The sequence below is a fragment of the Rhipicephalus microplus genome, chromosome 6, assembly GCF_043290135.1.
Source record: "Rhipicephalus microplus isolate Deutch F79 chromosome 6, USDA_Rmic, whole genome shotgun sequence".
NCBI lineage: Eukaryota > Metazoa > Arthropoda > Arachnida > Ixodida > Ixodidae > Rhipicephalus > Rhipicephalus microplus.
Genome location: NC_134705.1, coordinates 927155 through 951336, shown reverse-complemented (window position 1 = coordinate 951336; position 24182 = coordinate 927155).

Sequence of the window (24182 nt, the reverse complement as noted above, 5' to 3'; positions counted from 1 at the left end):
GTTTTACGACGGTTCATATCTTAACCTAACCTAACCTAACCTAACCCAACCTAATCTAACCTAACCTATCCAAACCTAACCTAACGTAACCTAACCTAACCTAACCTAACCTAACCTAACGACGTTTGCAAGCGCTTTCACATTAGATATCGCAGTTCCCGAGTTGTAATGGTGAAAAACACTGCATCTCACTAAGTGACATTGTTTAATGTGGTTTTACGACGGTTCATATCTTAACCTAACCTAACATTCGTACTTGTGTTGAAAAACGCTCTTTTACACTGTTTCGTTCACAATTACGATATTTGAATAACCTCACAGTTTTTCACCAACTTATTGCAGTACAGAACGCTGTATCTCGCTAAATGACATCGTTTTTTAAGCTTTCACGATGCTTGCATGCGCTTTAACGAGAATATCACATTATAGCAGTTTGGCACTTGTAACGGTACAACACGCAGTATCTGGCTTGTTCAAGCCGTTTTGTGTACTTTCACAACATTTCACCTATTGCAGTTTCGTACATGCAATAAAACAACACTATCTCGTTAGATGACGTCCTTTTTGGTGGTCTCACGACGCTACATAGCTTAAACTAACATAACTCAAGCTAACCTTCGCACTTCTATCGTTAGAAAACGTTTTACTCGCAACTTTACAATGTTTTCTACAAAATCGACGGTTTCATGCGCTTTCACATTAGATATCGTAGTTCCCGACTTGTAATGTTGAAAAACACTACATCTCATTAGGTGACATTGTTTAATGCGGTTTTACGACGGTTGATATCTCAACCTAACCTAACATTCGCACTTGTATCTAAATACGCTCAATTACACTGTTTCGTTCACAATTACGATATTTGCTTGACCTCACAGTTTCTCACCAACTTATTACAGTACAGAACGCTGTATCTCGCTAAATGACATCGTTCTTTAAGGTTTCACGATACTTGCATGCGCTTTAACGAGAATATCACAATAAAGCAGTTTCGCACTTGTAACGGCACAAGACGCAGAATCTGGCTAGTTCATGCCATTTTGTGTGCTTTCCCAATATTTCACCTATCGCAGTTTTGTACTCGCAATAAAACATCACTATCTCGTTAGATGACATCGTTTTTGGTGGTTTCACGACGCTACCTAGCTCAAACTAACCTAACCTTCGCACTTCTATCGTTAGAAAACGTTTTATTCGCTACTTTACAATGTTTTCTACAAGATTACGACGGTTTCATGCGCTTTCACATTAGATATCGCAGTTCCAAACTTGTAATGGTGAAAAACACAGCATGTCACTAAGTGACATTGTTTAATGCGGTTTTAGCGCGGTTCATATCTTAACCTAACCTAACCTAACCTAACCTTACCTAACCCAACCTAACCTAACCTAACCTAACCAAACCTTACCTAACCAAACCTTACCTAACATAACCTAACCTAACCTAACCTAACCAAACCTAACCTAACCTAACCTAACGTAACCTAACCTAACCTAACCTAACATAACCTAACGACGTTTGCAAGCGCTTTCACATTAGATATCGCAGTTCCCGACTTGTAAAGGTGAAAAACACTGCATCTCACTAAGTGACATTGTTTAATGTGGTTTTACGACGGTTCATATCTTAACCTAACCTAACATTCGCACTTGTATCTAAAAACGCTCTATTACACTGTTTTGTTCACAATTACGATATTTGCATAACCTCACAGTTTTTCACCAACTTATTGCAGTACAGAACGCTGTATCTCGCTAAATGACATTGTTCTTTAAGGTTTCACAATGCTTGCATGCGCTTTAACGAGAATATCACAATATAGCAGTTTCGCACTTGTAACGGTAGAACACGCAGTATTTGGCTTGTTCATGCCGTTTTGTGTGCTTTCACAACATTTCACCTATCGCAGTTTAATACTCGCAATAAAACAACATTATCTCGTTAGATGACGTCGTTTTTGGTAGTTTCACGACGCTACCTAGCTTAAACTAACCTAACCTAACCTAACCTTCGCACTTCTATCGTTAGAAAACGTTTTACTCGCATTTTTACAATGTTTTCTACAAGATTACGACGTTTTCATGCGCTTTCACATTAGATATCGCAGTTCCCGACTTGTGATGTTGAAAAACACTACATCTCACTAAGTGACATTGTTTAATGCGGTTTTACGACGGTTCATACCTTAACCTAACGTAACCTAACCTAACCTAACCTAACCTTACCTAACCTAACCTAACCCAACCCAACCCAACCTAACCTAACCTAACCTAACCTAACCCAACCCAACCCAACCTAACCTAACCTAACCTAACCTAAACTAACCTAACCCAACCTAACCTAACCTAACCTAACCTAACCCAACTCAACCCAACCTAACCTAATCTAACCTTACCTAACCTAACCTAACCAAACCTAACCTAACCTAACCTAACCTAACCTAACCTAACCTAACCTAACGACGGTTGCAAGCGCTTTCACATTAGATATCGCAGTTCCCGACTTGTAATGGTGAGAAACACTGCTTCTCACTAAGTGACATTGTTTAATGCGGTTTTACGACGGTTGACACCTTAACCTAACGTAACCTAACCTAACCTAACCTAACCTTACCTAACCTAACCTAAACTAAACCAACCCAACCCAACCCAACCTAACCTAACCTAACCTAACCTAACCTAAACTAACCTAACCTAACCTAACCTAACGCAACCTAACCCAACCCAACCCAACCTAACCTAACCTAAGCTAACCTAACCTAACCTAACCAAACCTAACCTAACCTAACCTAATGTACCCTAACCTAACCTAACCTATTCTAACGTAACCTGTCCTTACCTGACCTAACCTAACCTTACGTAACCTAACCTAAACTAACATAACCTAACGTAACCTAACCTAACCTAACCTAACGTAACCTAACCTAACCTAACCCAACCTAACCCAACCCAACCCAACCCAACAAAACCCAACCCAACCTAACCTAACCTAACCTTACCTAACCTAACCAAATTATTCTTACCTAACCTAACCTAACGTAACCTAACCTAACGTACCCTAACGTAACCTAACCTAACCTAACCTAACCTAACCCAACTCAACCCAACCTAACCTAATCTAACCTAACCTAACCTAATCTAACCAAACCTAACCTAACCTAACCTAACCTAAACTAACCTAACGACGGTTGCAAGCGCTTTCACATTAGATATCGCAGTTCCCGACTTGTAATGGTGAGAAACACTGCATCTCACTAAGTGACATTGTTTAATGCGGTTTTACGACGGTTCATATCTTAACCTAACCTAACATTCGCACTTGTATCTAAAAACGCTCTATTACACTGTTTCGTTCACAATTACGATATTTGCATAACCTCACAGTTTTTCACCAACTTATTGCAGTACAGAACGCTGTATCTCTCTAAATGACATTGTTCTTTGAGGTTTAACGATGCTTGCATGCGCTTTAACGAGAATATCACAATAAAGCAGTTTCGCACTTGTAACGGCACAAGACGCAGTATCTGGCTAGTTCATGCCATTTTGTGTGCTTTCACAATATTTCACCTATCGCAGTTTCATACTCGCAATAAAACAACACTATCTCGTTAGATGACATCGTTTTTGGTGCTTTCACGACGCTACGTAGCTCAAACTAACCTAACCTTCGCACTTCTATCGTTAGAAAACGTTTTATTCGCTACTTTACAATGTTTTCTACAAGATTACGACGGTTTCATGCGCTTTCACATTAGATATCGCAGTTCCCGACTTGTAATGGTGAAAAACACAGCATCTCACTAAGTGACATTGTTTATTGCGGTTTTAGCGCGGTTCATATCTTAACCTAACCTAACCTAACCTAACCTAAATTAACCTAACCTAACCTTACCTAACCCAAACTAACCTAACCTAACCAAACCTTACCTAACATAACCTAACCTAACCTAACCTAACCAAACCTAACCTAACCTAACCTGACGTAACCTAACCTAACCTAACCTATCCTAACGACGTTTGCAAGCGCTTTCACATTAGATATCGCAGTTCCCGACTTGTAATGGTGAAAAACACTGCATCTCACTAAGTGACATTGTTTAATGCGGTTTTACGACGGTTCATATCTTAACCTAACCTAACCTAACCTAACCTTACCTAACCCAACCTAACCTAACCTAACCTAACCAAACCTTACCTAACATACCCTAACCTAACCTAACCTAACCTAACCAAACCTAACCTAACCTAACCTAACGTAACCTAACCTAACCTAACCTAACCTAACATAACCTAACGACGTTTGCAAGCGCTTTCACATTAGATATCGCAGTTCCCGACTTGTAAAGGTTAAAAACACTGCATCTCACTAAGTGACATTGTTTAATGTGGTTTTACGACGGTTCATATCTTAACCTAACCTAACTTTCGCACTTGTATTGAAAAACGCTCTATTACACTGTTTCGTTCACAATTACGATATTTGCATAACCTCACAGTTTTTCAACAACTTATTGCAGTACAGAACGCTGTATCTCGCTAAACGACATCGTTCTTTAAGGTTTCACGATGCTTGCATGCGCTTTAACGAGAATATCACAACATAGCAGTTTCGCACTTGTAACGGTACAACACGCAGTATTTGGCTTGTTCATTCCGTTTTGTGTGCTTTCACAACATTTCACCTATTGCAGTTTCGTACATGAAATAAAACAATTATATCTCGTTAGATGACGTCCTTTTTGGTGGTTTCACGACGCTACCTAGCTTAAACTAACATAATTCAACCTAACATAACCTTCGCACTTCTATCGTTAGAAAACGTTTTACTCGCTACTTTACAATGCTCTCTACAACATTACGACGGTTTCATGCGCTTTCACATTAGATATCGCAGTTCCCGACTTGTAATGGTGAAAAACACTGCATCTCACAAAGTGACATTGTTTCATGCGGTTTTACGACGGTTCATATCCTAACCTAACCTAACGTTCGCACTTGTATCTAAAAACGCTCTATTACACTGTTTCGTTCACATTTAAGATATTTGCATGACCTCACAGTTTTTCTCCAACGTATTACAGTACAGAACGCTGTATATCGCTAAATGACATCATTCTTTAAGGTTTCACGATGCTTGCATGCGCTTTAACGAGAATATCACAACATAGCAGTTTCGCACTTGTAACGGTACAACACGCAGTATTTGGCTTGTTCATGCCGTTTTGTGTGCTTTCACAATATTTCACCTATTGCAGTTTCGTACATGAAATAAAACAATTATATCTCGTTAGATGACGTCCTTTTTGGTGGTTTCACGACGCTACCTAGCTTAAACTAACATAATTCAACCTAACATAACCTTCGCACTTCTATCGTTAGAAAACGTTTTACTCGCTACTTTACAATGCTCTCTACAACATTACGACGGTTTCATGCGCTTTCACATTAGATATCGCAGTTCCCGACTTGTAATGGTGAAAAACACTGCATCTAACAAAGTGACATTGTTTATTGCGGTTTTACGATGGTTAATATCTTAACCTAACCTACCATTCGCGCTTGTATCTCAAAACGCTCTATTACACTGTTTCGTTCACAGTTACAATAATTGCATGACCTCACAATTTTTCACCAACTTATTATAGTACAGAACGCTGTCTCTCGCTAAATGACATCATTCTTTAGGGTTTCACGATGCTTGCATGCGCTTTAACGAGAATATCACATTATAGCAGTTTCGCACTTGTAACGGTACAACACGCAGTATCTGGCTTGTTCAAGCCGTTTTGTGTACTTTCACAACATTTCACCTATTGCGGTTTCGTACGTGCAATAAAACAACACTATCTCGTTAGATGACGTCCTTTTTGGTGGTCTCACGACGCTACATAGCTTAAACTAACATAACTCAAGCTAACCTTAGCACTTCTATCGTTAGAAAACGTTTTACTCGCAACTTTACAATGTTTTCTACAAGATTACGACGGTTTCATGCGCTTTCACATTAGATATCGTAGTTCCCGACTTGTAATGTTGAAAAACTCTACATCTCACTAAGTGACATTGTTTAATGCGGTTTTACGACGGTTGATATCTCAACCTAACCTAACATTCGCACTTGTATCTAAATACGCTCAATTACACTGTTTCGTTCACAATTACGATATTTGCTTGACCTCACAGTTTCTCACCAACTTATTACAGTACAGAACGCTGTATCTCGCTAAATGACATGGTTCTTTAAGGTTTCACGATACTTGCATGCGCTTTAACGAGAATATCACAATAAAGCAGTTTCGCACTTGTAACGGCACAAGACGCAGTATCTGGCTAGTCCATGCCATTTTGTGTGCTTTCCCAATATTTCACCTATCGCAGTTTCGTACTCGCAATAAAACAACACTATCTCGTTAGATGACATCGTTTTTGGTGGTTTCACGACGCTACCTAGCTCAAACTAACCTAACCTTCGCACTTCTATCGTTAGAAAACGTTTTATTCGCTACTTTACATTGTTTTTTACAAGATTACGACGGTTTCATGCGCTTTCACATTAGATATCGCAGTTCCCGACTTGTAATGGTGAAAAACACAGCATCTCACTAAGTGACATTGTTTAATGCGGTTTTAGCGCGGTTCATATCTTAACCTAACCTAACCTAACCTAACCCAACCTAACCTAACCTTACCTAACCCAACCTAACCTAACCTAACCTAACCTAACCTAACCAAACCTTACCTAACTTACCCTAACCTAACCTAACCTAACCAAACCTAACCTAACCTAACGTAACCTAACCTAACCTAACCTAACCTAACGACGTTTGCAAGCGCTTTCACATTAGATATCGCAGTTCCCGACTTGTATAGGTGAAAAACACTGCATCTCACTAAGTGACATTGTTTAATGCGGTTTTACGACGGTTCATATATTAACCTAACCTAACATTTGCACTTGTATCTAAAAACGCTCTATTACACTGTTTTGTTCACAATTACGATATTTGCATAACCTCACAGTTTTTCACCAACTTATTGCAGTACAGAATGCTGTATCTCGCTAAATGACATTGTTCTTTAAGGTTTCACGATGCTTCCATACGCTTTAACGAGAATATCACAATATAGCAGTTTCGCACTTGTAACGGTAGAACACGCAGTATTTGGCTTGTTCATGCCGTTTTGTGTGCTTTCACAACATTTCACCTATCGCAGTTTAATACTCGCAATAAAACAACACTATCTCGTTAGATGACGTCGTTTTTGGTAGTTTCACGACGCTACCTAGCTTAAACTAACCTAACCTAACCTAACCTTCGCACTTCTATCGTTAGAAAACGTTTTACTCGCAACTTTACAATGTTTTCTACAAGATTACGACGATTTCACGCGCTTTCACATTAGATATCGTAGTTCCCGACTTGTAATGTTGAAAAACACTACATCTCACTAAGTGACAATGTTTAATGTGGTTTTACGACGGTTGATATGTCAACCTAACCTAACATTCGCACTTGTATCTAAAGGTGCTCAATTACACTGTTTCGTTCACAATTACGATATTTGCTTGACCTCACAGTTTCTCACCAACTTATTACTGTACAGAACGCTGTATCTCGCTAAATGACATCGTTCTTTAAGGTTTCATGATACTTGCATGCGCTTTAACGAAAATATCACAATAAAGCAGTTTCGCACTTGTAACGACACAAGACGCAGTATCTGGCTAGTTCATGCCATTTTGTGTGCTTTCACAATATTTCACCTATCGCAGTTTCGTACTCGCAATAAAACAACACTATCTCGTTAGATGACATCGTTTTTGGTGGTTTCACGACGCTACGTAGCTCAAACTAACCTAACCTTCGCACTTCTATCGTTAGAAAACGTTTTATTCGCTACTTTACAATGTTTTCTACAAGATTACGACGGTTTCATGCGCTTTCACATTAGATATCGCAGTTCCCGACTTGTAATGGTGAAAAACACTGCATCTCACTAAGTGACATTGTTTAATGCGGTTTTAGCGCGGTTCATATCTTAACCTAACCTAACCTAACCTTACCTAACCCAACCTAACCCAACCTAACCTAACCTAACCTAACCAAACCTTACCTAACATAACCTAACCTAACCTAACCTAACCAAACCTAACCTAACCTAACCTAACGTAACCTAACCTAACCTAACCTAACCTAACCAAACCTAACCTAACCTAACCTAACGTAACCTTACCTAACCTAACCTAACCTAACCCAACCCAACCCAATCTAACCTAACCTAACCTAACCTAAACTAACCTAACCCAACCCAACCCAACCTTACCTGACCTAACCTAACCTAACGTAACCTAACCTAACGTACCCTAACGTAACCTAACCTAACCTAACCTAACCTAACCCAACACAACCCAACCTAACCTAATCTACCTAACCTAACCTAACCTAACCTAACCAAACCTAACCTAACCTAACCTAACCTAACGACGGTTGCAAGCGCTTTCACATTAGATATCGCAGTTCCCGACTTGTAATGGTGAGAAACACTGCATCTCACTAAGTGACATTGTTTAATGCGGTTTTACGACGGTTCATATCTTAACCTAACCTAACATTCGCACTTGTATCTAAAAACGCTCTATTACACTGTTTCGTTCACAATTACGATATTTGCATAACCTCACAGTTTTTCACCAACTTATTGCAGTACAGAACGCTGTATCTCGCTAAATGACATTGTTCTTTGAGGTTTCACGATGCTTGCATTCGCTTTAACGAGAATATCACATTATAGCAGTTTCGCACTTGTAACGCTACAACACGCAGTATCTAGCTTGTTCATGCCGTTTTGTGTGCTTTCACAATATTTCACCTATCGCATTTTAATTCTCGCAATAAAACAACACTATCTCGTTAGATGACGTCGTTTTTGGTAGTTTCACGACGCTACCTAGCTTAAACTAACCTAACCTAACCTAACCTTCGCACTTCTATGGTTATAAAACGTTTTACTCGCAACTTTACAATGTTTTCTACAAGATTACGACGGTTTCATGCGCTTTCACATTAGATATCGTAGTTCCCGACTTGTAATGTTGAAAAACACTACATCTCACTAAGTGACATTGTTTAATGCGGTTTTACGACGGTTGATATCTCAACCTAACCTAACATTCGCACTTGTATTAAAAAACGCTCTATTACACTGTTTCGTTCACAATTAGGATATTTGCATAACCTCACAGTTTTTCACCAACTTATTGCAGTACAGAACGCTGTATCTCGCTAAATGACATCGTTCTTTAAGGTTTCACGATGCTTGCATGCGCTTTAACGAGAATATCACAACATAGCAGTTTCGCCCTTGTAACGGTACAACACGCAGTATTTGGCTTGTTCATGCCGTTTTGTGTGCTTTCACAACATTTCACCTATCGCAGTTTCGTACTCGCAATAAAACAACACTATCTCGTTAGATGACGTTGTTTTTGGTAGTTTCACGACGCTACCTAGCTTAAACTAACATAACTCAACCTAACATAACCTTCGCACTTATATCGTTAGAAAACGTTTTACTCGCTACTTTACATTGCTTTCTACAACATTACGACGGTTTCAAGCGCTTTCACATTAGATATCACAGTTCCCAACTTGTAAAGGTGAAAAACACTGCATCTCACTAAGTGACATTGTTTAATGCGGTTTTACGACGGTTCATTCCTTAACCTAACGTAACCTAACCTAACCTAACCTAACCTTACCTAACCTAACCTAACCTAACCCAACCCAACCCAACCTAACCTAACCTAAACTAACCTAACCCAACCTAACCTAACCTAACCTAACCTAACCCAACCTAACCCAACCCAACCCAACCTAACCTAACCTAAGCTAACCTAACCTAACCTAACCAAACCGAACCTAACCTAACATAACCTAACCTAACGTAACCTAACCTAACCTAACCTATTCTAACGTAACCTAACCTAACCTTACCTAACCTAACCTAACGTAACCTAACCTAACCTAACATAACCTAGCGTAACCTAACCTAACCTAACCTAACGTAACCTAACCAGCCTAACCCAACCTAACCCAACCCAACCCAACCCAACAACACCCAACCCAACCTAACCTAACCTAACCTAACCTTACCTAACCTAACCAAATTATCCTTACCTAACCTAACCTAACCTAACGTACCCTAACCTAACCTAACCTAACGTAACCTAACCTAACCTAACCTAACGTAACCTAACCTAACCTAACCTAACCCAACCTAACCTAACCTAACCTAACCCAACTCAACCCAACCTAACCTAATCTAACCTAACCTAACCTAACCTAACCAAACCTCTCCCAACCTAACCTAACCTAACCCAACCTAACCCAACCCAACCCAACAACACCCAACCCAACCTAACCTAACCTAACCTAACCTTACCTAACCTAACCAAATTATCCTTACCTAACCTAACCTAACCTAACGTAACCTAACCTAACCTAACCTAACGTAACCTAACCTAACCTAACGTAACCTAACCTAACCTAACCCAACCTAACCTAACCTAACCTAACCTAACCCAACTCAACCCAACCTAACCTAATCTAACCTAACCTAACCTAACCTAACCTAACCTAACCAAACCTAACCTGACCTAACCTAACCTAACCTAACGACGATTGCAAGCGCTTTCACATTAGATATCGCAGTTCCCCACTTTTAATGGTGAAAAACACTGCATCTCACTAAGTGACATTGTTTAATGCGGTTTTACGACGGTTCATATCTTAACCTAACCTAACATTCGCACTTGTATCTAAAAACGCTCTATTACACTGTTTTGTTCACAATTACGATATTTGCATAAGCTCACAGATTTTCACCAACTTATTGCGGTACAGAATGCTGTATCTCGCTAAATGACATTGTTCTTTAAGGTTTCACGATGCTTGCATTCGCTTTAACGAGAATATCAAAATATAGCAGTTTCGCACTTGTAACGGTAGAACACGCAGTATTTGGCTTGTTCATGCCGTTTTGTGTGCTTTCACAACATTTCACCTATCGCAGTTTAATACTCGCAATAAAACAACATTATCTCGTTAGATGACGTCGTTTTTGGTAGTTTCACGACGCTACCTAGCTTAAACTAACCTAACCTAACCTAACCTTCGCACTTCTATCGTTAGAAAACGTTTTACTCGCAACTTTACAATGTTTCCTACAAGATTACGACGGTTTCATGCGCTTTCACATTAGATATCGTAGTTCCCGACTTGTAACGTTGAAAAACACTACATCTCACTAAGTGACATTGTTTAATGCGGTTTTACGACGGTTGATATGTCAACCTAACCTAACATTCGCACTTGTATCTAAAGACGCTCAATTACACTGTTTCGTTCACAATTACGATATTTGCTTGACCTCAAAGTTTCTCACCAACGTATTACAGTACAGAACGCTGTATCTCGCTAAATGACATCGTTCTTTAAGGTTTCACGATACTTGCATGCGCTCTAACGAGAATATCACAATAAAGCAGTTTCGCACTTGTAACGGCACAAGACGCAGTATCTGGCTAGTTCATGCCATTTTGTGTGCTTTCACAATATTTCACCTTTCGCAGTTTCATACTCACAATAAAACAACACTATCTCGTTAGATGACATCGTTTTTGGCGCTTTCACGACGCTACGTAGCTCAAACTAACCTAACCTTCGCACTTCTATCGTTAGAAAACGTTTTATTCGCTACTTTACAATGTTTTCTACAAGATTACGACGGTTTCATGCGCTTTCACATTAGATATCGCAGTTCCCGACTTATAATGGTGAAAAACACAGCATCTCACTAAGTGACATTGTTTAATGCGGTTTTAGCGCGGTTCATATCTTAACCTAACCTAACCTAATTTAACCTAACCTAACCTTACCTAACCCAAACTAACCTAACCTAACCAAACCTTACCTAACATAACCTAACCTAACCTAACCTAACCAAACCTAACCTAACCTAACCTAACCTAACGTAACCTAACCTAACCTAACCTAACTTATCCTAACGACGTTTGCAAGCGCTTTCACATTAGATATCGCAGTTCCCGACTTGTAATGGTGAAAAACACTGCATCTCACTAAGTGACATTGTTTAATGCGGTTTTACGACGGTTCATATCTTAACCTAACCTAACTTTCGCACTTGTATTGAAAAACGCTCTATTACACTGTTTCGTTCACAATTACGATATTTGCATAACCTCACAGTTTTTCACCAACTTATTGCAGTACATAACGCTGTATCTCGCTAAACGACATCGTTCTTTAAGGTTTCACGATGCTTGCATGCGCTTTAACGAGAATATCACAACATAGCAGTTTCGCACTTGTAACGGTACAACACGCAGTATTTGGCTTGTTCATGCCGTTTTGTGTGCTTTCACAACATTTCACCTATTGCAGTTTCGTACATGAAATAAAACAATTATATCTCGTTAGATGATGTCCTTTTTGGTGGTTTCACGACGCTACCTAGCTTAAACTAACATAATTCAACCTAACATAACCTTCGCACTTCTATCGTTAGAAAACGTTTTACTCGCTACTTTACAATGCTCTCTACAACATTACGACGGTTTCATGCGCTTTCACATTAGATATCGCAGTTCCCGACTTGTAATGGTGAAAAACACTGCATCTCACAAAGTGACATTGTTTCATGCGGTTTTACGACGGTTCATATCTTAACCTAACCTAACGTTCGCACTTGTAACTAAAAACGCTCTATTACACTGTTTCGTTCACATTTAAGATATTTGCATGACCTCACAGTTTTTCTCCAACGTATTACAGTACAGAACGCTGTATATCGCTAAATGACATCATTCTTTAAGGTTTCACGATGCTTGCATGCGCTTTAACGAGAATATCACAACATAGCAGTTTCGCACTTGTAACGGTACAACACGCAGTATTTGGCTTGTTCATGCCGTTTTGTGTGCTTTCACAATATTTCACCTATTGCAGTTTCGTACATGAAATAAAACAATTATATCTCGTTAGATGACGTCCTTTTTGGTGGTTTCACGACGCTACCTAGCTTAAACTAACATAATTCAACCTTACATAACCTTCGCACTTCTATCGTTAAAAACGTTTTACTCGCTACTTTACAATGCTCTCTACAACATTACGACGGTTTCATGCGCTTTCACATTAGATATCGCAGTTCCCGACTTGTAATGGTGAAAAACACTGCATCTCACAAAGTGACATTGTTTAATGCGGTTTTACGACGGTTCATATCTTAACCTAACCTACCATTCGCGCTTGTATCTCAAAACGCTCTATTACACTGTTTCGTTCACAATTACGATATTTGCTTGACCTCACAGTTTCTCACCAACTTATTACAGTACAGAACGCTGTATCTCGCTAAATGACATCGTTCTTTCAGGTTTCACGATACTTGCATGCGCTTTAACGATAATATCACAATAAAGCAGTTTCGCACTTGTAACGGCACAAGACGCAGTATCTGGCTAGTTCATGCCATTTTGTGTGCTTTCACAATATTTCACCTATCGCAGTTTCGTACTCGCAATAAAACAACACTATCTCGTTAGATGGCATCGTTTTTGGTGGTTTCACGACGCTACGTAGCTCAACCTAACATAACCTTCGCACTTCTATCGTTAGAAAACGTTTTACTCGCTACTTTACATTGCTTTCTACAACATTACGACGGTTTCAAGCGCTTTCACATTATATATCGCAGTTCCCGACTTGTAAAGGTGAAAAACACTGCATCTCACTAAGTGACATTGTTTAATGCGGTTTTACGACGGTTCATATCTTAACCTAACCTAACCTAACCTAACCCAACCTAACCTAACCTAACCTAACCAAACCTAACCTAACGTAACCTAACCTAACCTAACCTAACCTAACGACGTTTGCAAGCGCTTTCACATCAGATATCGCAGTTCCCGAGTTGTAATGGTGAAAAACACTGCATCTCACTAAGTGACATTGTTTAATGTGGTTTTACGACGGTTCATATCTTAACCTAACCTAACATTCGTACTTGTGTTGAAAAACGCTCTTTTACACTGTTTCGTTCACAATTACGATATTTGCATAACCTCACAGTTTTTCACCAACTTATTGCAGTACAGAACGCTGTATCTCGCTAAATGACATCGTTTTTTAAGCTTTCACGATGCTTGCATGCGCTTTAACGAGAATATCACATTATAGCAGTTTCGCACTTGTAACGGTACAACACGCAGTATCTGGCTTGTTCAAGCCGTTTTGTGTACTTTCACAACATTTCACCTATTGCAGTTTCGTACATGCAATAAAACAACACTATCTCGTTAGATGACGTCCTTTTTGGTGGTCTCACGACGCCACATAGCTTAAACTAACATAACTCAAGCTAACCTTCGCACCTCTATCGTTAGAAAACGTTTTACTCGCAACTTTACAATGTTTTCTACAAAATTTCGACGGTTCCATGCGCTTTCACATTAGATATCGTAGTTCCCGACTTGTAATGTTGAAAAACACTACATCTCATTAAGTGACATTGTTTAATGCGGTTTTACGACGGTTAATATCTCAACCTAACCTAACATTCGCACTTGTATCTAAATACGCTCAATTACACTGTTTCCTTCACAATTACGATATTTGCTTGACCTCACAGTTTCTCACCAACTTATTACAGTACAGAACGCTGTATCTCGCTAAATGACATCGTTCTTTAAGGCTTCACAATACTTGCATGCGCTTTAACGAGATTATCACAATAAAGCAGTTTCGCACTTGTAACGGCACAAGACGCAGTATCTGGCTAGTTCATGCCATTTTGTGTGCTTTCCCAATATTTCACCTATCGCAGTTTTGTACTCGCAATAAAACATCACTATCTCGTTAGATGACATCGTTTTTGGTGGTTTCACGACGCTACCTAGCTCAAACTAACCTAACCTTCGCACTTCTTTTGTTAGAAAACGTTTTATTCGCTACTTTACAATGTTTTCTACAAGATTACGACGGTTTCATGCGCTTTCACATTAGATATCGCAGTTCCCGACTTGTAATGGTGAAAAACACAGCATCTCACTAAGTGACATTGTTTAATGCGGATTTAGCGCTGTTCATATCTTAACCTAACCTAATCTAACCTAACCTTACCTAACCCAACCTAACCTAACCTAACCTAACCAAACCTTACCTAACATACCCTAACCTAACCTAACCTAACCTAACCAAACCTAACCTAACCTAACCTAACGTAACCTAACCTAACCTAACCTAACATAACCTAACGACGTTTGCAAGCGCTTTCACATTAGATATCGCAGTTCCCGACTTGTAATGGTGAAAAACACTGGATCTCACTAAGTGACATTGTTTAATGTGGTTTTACGACGGTTCATATCTTAACCTAACCTAACATTCGCACTTGTATCTAAAAACGCTCTATTACACTGTTTTGTTCAAAATTACGATATTTGCATAACCTCACAGTTTTTCACCAACTTATTGCAGTACAGAACGCTGTATCTCGCTAAATGACATTGTTCTTTAAGGTTTCACGATGCTTGCATGCGCTTTAACGAGAATATCACAATATAGCAGTTTCGCACTTGTAACGGTAGAACACGCAGTATTTGGCTTGTTCATGCCGTTTTGTGTGCTTTCACAACATTTCACCTATCGCAGTTTAATACTCGCAATAAAACAACACTATCTCGTTAGATGACGTCGTTTTTGGTAGTTTCACGACGCTACCTAGCTTAAACTAACCTAACCTAACCTAACCTTCGCACTTCTATCGTTAGAAAACGTTTTACTCGCAACTTTACAATGTTTTCTACAAGATTACGACGTTTTCATGCGCTTTCACATTAGATATCGTAGTTCCCGACTTGTAATGTTGAAAAACACTACATCTCACTAAGTGACATTGTTTAATGCGGTTTTACGACGGTTCATACCTTAACCTAACGTAACCTAACCTAACCTAACCTTACCTAACCTAACCTAACCCAACCCAACCCAACCTAACCTAACCTAACCTAACCTAACCCAACCCAACCCAACCTAACCTAACCTAACCTAACCTAAACTAACCTAACCCAACCTAACCTAACCTAACCTAACCTAACCCAACTCAACCCAACCTAACCTAATCTAACCTTACCTAACCTAACCTAACCAAACCTAACCTAACCTAACCTAACCTAACCTAACCTAACCTAACGATGGTTGCAAGCGCTTTCACATTAGATATCGCAGTTCCCGACTTGTAATGGTGAGAAACACTGCTTCTCACTAAGTGACATTGTTTAATGCGGTTTTACGACGGTTCATACCTTAACCTAACGTAACCTAACCTAACCTAACCTAACCTAACCTTACCTAACCTAACCTAACCTAAACCAACCCAACCCAACCCAACCCAACCTAACCTAACCTAACCTAACCTAAACTAACCTAACCTAACCTAACCTAACCTAACGCAACCTAACCCAACCCAACCCAACCTAACCTAACCTAAGCTAACCTAACCTAACCTAACCAAACCTAACCTAACCTAACCTAACGTAACCTAACCTAACCTAACCTATTCTAACGTAACCTGTCCTTACCTGACCTAACCTAACCTTACGTAACCTAACCTAAACTAACATAACCTAACGTAACCTAACCTTACCTAACCTAACCTAACGTAACCTAACCTAACCTAACCCAACCTAACCCAACCCAACCCAACCCAACAAAACCCAACCCAACCTAACCTAACCTAACCTTACCTAACCTAACCAAATTATTCTTACCTAACCTAACCTAACGTAACCTAACCTAACGTACCCTAACGTAACCTAACCTAACCTAACCTAACCCAACTCAACCCAACCTAACCTAATCTAACCTAACCTAACCTAACCTAACCTAACCAAACCTAACCTAACCTAACCTAACCTAACCTAAACTAACCTAACGACGGTTGCAAGCGCTTTCACATTAGATATCGCAGTTCCCGACTTGTAATGGTGAGAAACACTGCATCTCACTAAGTGACATTGTTTAATGCGGTTTTACGACGGTTCATATCTTAACCTAACCTAACATTCGCACTTGTATCTAAAAACGCTCTATTACACTGTTTCGTTCACAATTACGATATTTGCATAACCTCACAGTTTTTCACCAACTTATTGCAGTACAGAACGCTGTATCTCTCTAAATCACATTGTTCTTTGAGGTTTCACGATGCTTGCATGCGCTTTAACGAGAATATCACATTATAGTAGTTTCGCACTTGTAACGCTACAACACGCAGTATCTACCTTGTTCATGCCGTTTTGTGTGCTTTCACAATATTTCACCTATCGCAGTTTAATACTCGCAATAAAACAACACTATCTCGTTAGATGACGTCGTTTTTGGTAGTTTCACGACGCTACCTAGCGTAAACTAACCTAACCTAACCAAACCTTCGCACTTCTATCGTTAGAAAACGTTTTACTCGCAACTTTACAATGCTCTCTACAACATTACGACGGTTTCATGCGCTTTCACATTAGATATCGCAGTTCCCGACTTGTAATGGTGAAAAACACTGCATCTCACAAAGTGACATTGTTTAATGCGGTTTTACGACGGTTCATATCTTAACCTAACCTACCATTCGCGCTTGTATCTCAAAACGCTCTATTACACTGTTTCGTTCACAGTTACGATATTTGCATGACCTCACAGTTTTTCACCAACTTAATATAGTACAGAACGCTGTCTCTCGCTAAATGACATCATTCTTTAGGGTTTCACGATGCTTGCATGCGCTCTAACGAGAATATCACAATAAAGCAGTTTCGCACTTGTAACGGCACAAGACGCAGTATCTGGCTAGTTCATGCCATTTTGTGTGCTTTCACAATATTTCACCTATCGCAGTTTCATACTCGCAATAAAACAACACTATCTCGTTAGATGACATCGTTTTTGGTGCTTTCACGACGCTACGTAGCTCAAACTAACCTAACCTTCGCACTTCTATCGTTAGAAAACGTTTTATTCGCTACTTTACAATGTTTTCTACAAGATTACGACGGTTTCATGCGCTTTCACATTAGATATCGCAGTTCCCGACTTGTAATGGTGAAAAACACAGCATCTCACTAAGTGACATTGTTTAATGGGGTTTTAGCGCGGTTCATATCTTAACCTAACCTAACCTAACCTAATTTAACCTAACCTAACCTTACCTAACCCAAACTAACCTAACCTAACCAAACCTTACCTAACATAACCTAACCTAACCTAACCTAACCAAACCTAACCTAACCTAACCTAACGTAACCTAACCTAACCTATCCTAACGACGTTTGCAAGCGCTTTCACATTAGATATCGCAGTTCCCGACTTGTAATGGTGAAAAACACTGCATCTCACAAAGTGACACTGTTTCATGCGGTTTTACGACGGTTCATATCTTAACCTAACCTAACGTTCGCACTTGTATCTAAAAACGCTCTATTACACTGTTTCGTTCACATTTAAGATATTTGCATGACCTCACAGTTTTTCTCCAACGTATTACAGTACAGAACGCTGTATATCGCTAAATGACATCATTCCTTAAGGTTTCACGATGCTTGCATGCGCTTTAACGAGAATATCACAACATAGCAGTTTCGCACTTGTAACGGTACAACACGCAGTATTTGGCTTGTTCATGCCGTTTTGTGTGCTTTCACAATATTTCACCTATTGCAGTTTCGTACATGAAATAAAACAATTATATCTCGTTAGATGACGTCCTTTTTGGTGGTTTCACGACGCTACCTAGCTTAAACTAACATAATTCAACCTAACATAACCTTCGCACTTCTATCGTTAGAAAACGTTTTACTCGCTACTTTACAATGCTCTCTACAACATTACGACGGTTTCATGCGCTTTCACATTAGATATCGCAGTTCCCGACTTGTAATGGTGAAAAACACTGCATCTCACAAAGTGACATTGTTTAATGCGGTTTTACGACGGTTAATATCTTAACCTAACCTACCATTCGCGCTTGTATCTCAAAACGCTCTATTACACTGTTTCGTTCACAGTTTCAATATTTGCATGACCTCACAGTTTTTCACCAACTTATTAAAGTACAGAACGCTGTCTCTCGCTAAATGACACCATTCTTTAGGGTTTCACGATGCTTGCATGCGCTTTAACGAGAATATCACATTATAGCAGTTTCGCACTTGTAACGGTACAACACGCAGTATCTGGCTTGTTCAAGCCGTTTTGTGTACTTTCACAACATTTCACCTATTGCGGTTTCGTACGTGCAATAAAACAACACTATCTCGTTAGATGACGTCCTTTTTGGTGGTCTCACGACGCTACATAGCTTAAACTAACATAACTCAAGCTAACCTTCGCACTTCTATCGTTAGAAAACGTTTTACTCGCAACTTTACAATGTTTTCTACAAGATTACGACGGTTTCATGCGCTTTCACATTAGATATCGTAGTTCCCGACTTGTAATGTTGAAAAACACTACATCTCACTAAGTGACATTGTTTAATGCGGTTTTACGACGGTTGATATCTCAACCTAACCTAACATTCGCACTTGTATCTAAATACGCTCAATTACACTGTTTCGTTCACAATTACGATATTTGCTTGACCTCACAGTTTCTCACCAACTTATTACAGTACAGAACGCTGTATCTCGCTAAATGACATGGTTCTTTAAGGTTTCACGATACTTGCATGCCCTTTAACGAGAATATCACAATAAAGCAGTTTCGCACTTGTAACGGCACAAGACGCAGAATTTGGCTTGTTCATGCCGTTTTGTGTGCTTTCGCAATATTTCACCTATTGCAGTTTCGTACATGAAATAAAACAATTATATCTCGTTAGATGACGTCCTTTTTGGTGGTTTCACGACGCTACCTAGCTTAAACTAACATAATTCAACCTAACATAACCTTCGCACTTCTATCGTTAGAAAACGTTTTACTCGCTACTTTACAATGCTCTCTACAACATTACGACGGTTTCATGCGCTTTCACATTAGATATCGCAGTTCCAGACTTGTAATGGTGAAAAACGCTGCATCTCACAAAGTGACATTGTTTAATGCGGTTTTACGACGGTTAATATCTTAACCTAACCTACCATTCGCGCTTGTATCTCAAAACGCTCTATTACACTGTTTCGTTCACAGTTACAATATTTGCATGACCTCACAGTTTTTCACCAACTTATTATAGTACAGAACGCTGTCTCTCGCTAAATGACATCATTCTTTAGGGTTTCACGATGCTTGCATGCGCTTTAACGAGAATATCACATTATAGCAGTTTCGCACTTGTAACGGTACAACACGCAGTATCTGGCTTGTTCAAGCCGTTTTGTGTACTTTCACAACATTTCACCTATTGCGGTTTCGTACGTGCAATACAACAACACTATCTCGTTAGATGACGTCCTTTTTGGTGGTCTCACGACGCTACATAGCTTAAACTAACATAACTCAAGCTAACCTTCGCACTTCTATCGTTAGAAAACGTTTTACTCGCAACTTTACAATGTTTTCTACAAGATTACGACGGTTTCATGCGCTTTCACATTAGATATCGTAGTTCCCGACTTGTAATGTTGAAAAACACTACATCTCACTAAGTGACATTGTTTAATGCGGTTTTACGACGGTTGATATCTCAACCTAACCTAACATTCGCACTTGTATCTAAATACGCTCAATTACACTGTTTCGTTCACAATTACGATATTTGCTTGACCTCACAGTTTCTCACCAACTTATTACAGTACAGAACGCTGTATCTCGCTAAATGACATGGTTCTTTAAGGTTTCACGATACTTGCATGCGCTTTAACGAGAATATCACAATAAAGCAGTTTCGCACTTGTAACGGCACAAGACGCAGTATCTGGCTAGTCCATGCCATTTTGTGTGCTTTCCCAATATTTCACCTATCGCAGTTTCGTACTCGCAATAAAACAACACTATCTCGTTAGATGACATCGTTTTTGGTGGTTTCACGACGCTACCTAGCTCAAACTAACCTAACCTTCGCACTTCTATCGTTAGAAAACGTTTTATTCGCTACTTTACATTGTTTTTACAAGATTACGACGGTTTCATGCGCTTTCACATTAGATATCGTAGTTCCCGACTTGTAATGTTGAAAAACACTACATCTCACTAAGTGACATTGTTTAATGCGGTTTTACGACGGTTGATATCTCAACCTAACCTAACATTCGCACTTGTATTAAAAACGCTCTATTACACTGTTTCGTTCACAATTAGGATATTTGCATAACCTCACAGTTTTTCACCAACCTATTGCAGTACAGAACACTGTATCTCGCTAAATGACATCGTTCTTTAAGGTTTCACGATGCTTGCATGCGCTTTAACGAGAATATCACAACATAGCAGTTTCGCACTTGTAACGGTACAACACGCAGTATTTGGCTTGTTCATGCCGTTTTGTGTGCTTTCACAACATTTCACCTATCGCAGTTTCGTACTCGCAATAAAACAACACTATCTCGTTAGATGACGTTGTTTTTGGTAGTTTCACGACGCTACCTAGCTTAAACTAACATAACTCAACCTAACATAACCTTCGCACTTCTATCGTTAGAAAACGTTTTACTCGCTACTTTACATTGCTTTCTACAACATTACGACGGTTTCAAGCGCTTTCAACTTAGATATCACAGTTCCCAACTTGTAAAGGTGCAAAACACTGCATCTCACTAAGTGACATTGTTTAATGCGGTTTTACGACGGTTCATACCTTAACCTAACGTAACCTAACCTAACCTAACCTAACCTTACCTAACCTAACCTAACCTAACCTAACCCAACCCAACCCAACCTAACCTAACCTAATCTAACCTAACCTAACCTAACCTAACCTAACCAAACCTAACCTAACCTAACCTAACCTAACGACGGTTGCAAGCGCTTTCACATTAGATATCGCAGTTCCCGACTTGTAATGGTGAAAAACACTGCATCTCACTAAGTGACATTGTTTAATGTGGTTTTACGACGGTTCATATCTTAACCTAACCTAAAATTCGCACTTGTATCTAAAAACGCTCTATTACACTGTTTTGTTCACAATTACGATATTTGCATTACCTCACAGTTTTTCACCAACTTATTGCAGTACAGAACGCTGTATCTCGCTAAATGACTTTGTTCTTTAAGTTTCCCCATGCTTGCATGCGCTTTAACGAGAATATCACAATATAGCAGTTTCGCACTTCTAACGGTAGAACACGCAGTATTTAGCTTGTTCATGCCGTTTTGTGTGCTTTCACAACATTTCGTCTATCGCAGTTTAATACTCGCAATAAAACAACACTATCTCGTTAGATGACGTCGTTTTTGGTAGTTTCACGACGCTACCTAGCTTAAACTAACCTAACCTAACCTAACCTTCGCACTGCTATCGTTAGAAAACGTTTTACTCGCAACTTTACAATGTTTTCTACAAGATTACGACGGTTTCATGCGCTTTCACATTAGATACCGTAGTTCCCGACTTGTAATGTTGAAAAACACTACATCTCACTAAGTGACATTGTTTATAGCGGTTTTACGACGGTTGATATGTCAACCTAACCTAACATTCGCACTTGTATCTAAAGACGCTCAATTACACTGTTTCGATCACAATTACGATATTTGCTTGACCTCACAGTTTCTCACCAACTTATTACAGTACAGAACGCTGTATCTCGCTAAATGACATCGTTCTTTAAGGTTTCACGATACTTGCATGCGCTTTAACGAGAATATCAGAATAAAGCAGTTTCGAACTTGTAACGGCACAAGACGCAGTATCTGGCTAGTTCATGCCATTTTGTGTGCTTTCACAATATTTCACCTATCGCAGTTTCGTACTCGCAATAAAACAACACTATCTCATTAGATGGCATCGTTTTTGGTGGTTTCACGACGCTACGTAGCTCAACCTAACATAACCTTCGCACTTCTATCGTTAGAAAACGTTTTACTCGCTACTTTACATTGCTTTCTACAACATTACGACGGTTTCAAGCGCTTTCACATTAGATATCGCAGTTCCCAACTTGTAAAGGTGAAAAACACTGGATCTCACTAAGTGACATTGTTTAATGCGGTTTTACGACGGTTCATACCTTAACCTAACGTAACCTAACCCAACCTAACCTAACCTAACCTAAACTAACCTAACCTAACCTAACCTAACCTAACCAAACCTAACCTAACCTAACCTAACGTAACCTAACCTAACCTAACCTATTCTAACGTAACCTGTCCTTACCTGACCTAACCTAACCTAACGTAACCTAACCTAACCTAACATAACCTAACGTAACCTAACCTAACCTAACCTAACCTAACGTAAGCTAACCTAACCTAACCCAACCTAACCCAACCCAACCCAACCCAACAAAACCCAACCCAACCTAACCTAACCTAACCTTACCTAACCTAACCAAATTATCCTTACCTAACCTAACCTAACCTAACGTAACCTAACCTAACGTAACCTAACGTAACCTAACCTAACCTAACGTAGCCTAACCTAACCTAACCTAACCCAACCTAACCTAACCTAACCTAACCTAACCTAAACTAGCCCAACTCAACCCAACCTAACCTAATCTAACCTAACCTAACCTAACCTAACCAAACCTAACCTAACCTAACCTAACGACGGTTTCATGCGCTTTCACATTAGATATCGTAGTTCCCGACTTGTAATGTTGAAAAACACTACATCTCACTAAGTGACATTGTTTAATGCGGTTTTACGACGGTTGATATCTCAACCTAACCTAACATTCGCACTTGTATCTAAATACGCTCAATTACACTGTTTCGTTCACAATTACGATATTTGCTTGACCTCACAGTTTCTCACCAACTTATTACAGTACTGAACGCTGTATCTCGCTAAATGACATCGTTCTTTAAGGTTTCACGATACTTGCATGCGCTTTAACGAGAATATCACAATAAAGCAGTTTCGCACTTGTAACGGCACAAGACGCAGTATCTGGCTAGTTCATGCCATTTTGTGTGCTTTCCCAATATTTCACCTATCGCAGT